Below are 2,400 nucleotides of genomic sequence, written 5' to 3' on the forward strand. Positions count from 1 at the left end.
CCCCAGTGCAGGAGAAAAAGGCAGAAAATCATGGAATCCTGGGGTTGTTGAGGCTGGCAAAGGCCTTTAGCATCATCAAGTCCAAACATCAACCACCACCATGGTCACACCAACCCATGACCTCAAGTGCCATGTATTTATCCATACATATTTATCCCTACATATTTATCCCTATATTTATCCATATGTTTATCCATGTATTTACCCATGTATTTATTCCTATATTTACCCATGTATTTCCCCAGGTATTTTATGAACACTCAAGTGCCATATCCATGTATTTTATGAGCACTTCCAGGGTTGGTGACTCCACCACTGCCCTGGGCAGCTGTTCCAGCGCTGGACAACCCTTCCCATGCTGGGCCAGGAGATGGATTCTGGAAATGCAGACTCTGAGGAGCTGGGGATTAAGGCAGCATTGGATTCCTTTATTCTCCCAGAAGGATAAAGGAGATTTATCCCCAGACGAACCAGAGGTGATCACACTGAGGTCATTAGTGGGATTTCTTCCTTACTCCCACAAATACCCACTGGGGTGACAGAGTTCCCTACAAGGGCAGTGTTGGAAGGAGCTGCTGGAATGTTTTGCTGTTTATTGGGATCCACAGGATGTTTGGTGTCTCTCAGAGCTGTTCCAGGCTTTCCACAGACCCAAACGCTCCTCACACTTCTCCTCAGAGTAGAGAGGTTTCCCAGAGTGCTGGTTTTTAATTTCAGATGCTGGGATAATGACACGGCTTCAGGAGGCAGGAGACTCATTGTGCTGTGCCTCAGTCCAGGCAGGGACAACCCCCAGCTAATAAAAACCTCTTTAAAGCACAAAAAGTCCCATTAAACTGATATTATAAAGGCTGCAAATTGAAGCAGGCCTCAATCAGAAAGCAGCAGAATTTAATTCCCCCCCTTACCCATTTGCATGATGATCTCCTTCCTAATTGCCCATCCACACTTTTCCCACAGAAGTGCTGTCCCGAGGTTGGAGATGGTTCCAGCTTTATGGAGCTTTGATCTTTATCTGGTTTTACTTTTTACAGGGCACAGAACCTGAGAGTGGCAGCTGCTTTCCTCTTGTTCCTCCTGTGGCAGTGAACTGCTCTTCCCGAGGACGGCTGCAGGAATTCTCAGGCAGCAGAACGTATGGAATGCCAGGCACGCTACAGAATTCCAGTGGGAGCAGCAGGAACTTCTGTTCTTTACTGGCAGGGCTGTGCCATGAAGGGGAGCTCGGAGATATTGGTCAGCTCAGGGAATGAGCCTGGCTCATGGTAAGGAAATTCACTGTGCAGTTACTTTGGGCTCTTTCTCTCCTTCTCCTTCTCCTTCTCCTTCTCCTTCTCCTTCTCCTTCTCCTTCTCCTTCTCCTTCTCCTTCTCCTTCTCCTTCTCCCTCTCTTCCCAACACCAGTTCCAGACCTCAGTATAATCCATGTTCCCACAGCCTGACCTTGCAGTTTTCCCAGTTTAGCAGCCCCAGCCACACTTGCAGCCTCTCTGTCTGGACTTTGTCTTGCTGAAATCTCCCTTTGTTGATCCTTTGCTGCCTCACCTCTTATCCAGCAATAACGTGCAGTGGGTGGAAGCTTCTCAGAATTCCCTCCCTGTTCCACTGGAAACATTCCCAAGTGGAAGCAGCTGCACTGCCCATCAGCACTTGCCTGCTTTTAGGGGTGGTTGAGGCATGAAGGATGCAACAAATGGAGTTGGCTCCAAGGGGATGAAATGCTCCCCCTGAGGCTGCTCAGAGAGCTGGAGCTGAGGAATCCGGGTGGGAATCACTCCAAGAAAAAGGAAGGAAAAGAGATCAGAGGAACAGGGATGCAATTCCAACCTCTCCAAGGACTGGGATGGGCACATTCACCAACACCATTTAATCTAGACACGATTTCTTCTTTGCCTCTGGCTGCCAGGAGCAGGATGAGCAGTTTAATGAGTTTAAATAGTGAATAGTTTAATTAGCTGGAAGAGACTGGATCAATAGCTGCTTAAACAAACAACTGGATCCCTGTTTCCAAGCTTGGATGTAGTTTTGGAAGGTTCCTGGCAGTTTGGCAGGGATTAGTGATGCTGAGAATGTGCTTTTTTGTGGGTTTGGGGCTTTTACTCCTGTTCACGTGGCTGCTCTTTTTCTTGTTGAGTGGAAAACAGGAGGGAAAGAGCAACGATGGAAGGAATTCCACTCTTGCTGCTTCAAGGGATGGATCAGGAAGGGAACAGGCTGCAGGGAATTTGGAGTGCAAACTGAGATCTCTCCGATATTTTCGGCTCAGTCAGTCCATCAGTGCTTGGTGGCTGTTTAGGCCACGTGCAAGGTGAATGATGGTGCACATGGCAGAGCTGCTGGTGGCTCCTTCCCCTGCCCGGCTGTCAGTCACCCTGCAGGGTGCTGGAGCAGCGTGCCGGA

The sequence above is a fragment of the Coloeus monedula genome (assembly GCF_965178545.1).
Source record: "Coloeus monedula genome assembly, contig: HAP1_SCAFFOLD_246, whole genome shotgun sequence".
Lineage (NCBI taxonomy): Eukaryota > Metazoa > Chordata > Aves > Passeriformes > Corvidae > Coloeus > Coloeus monedula.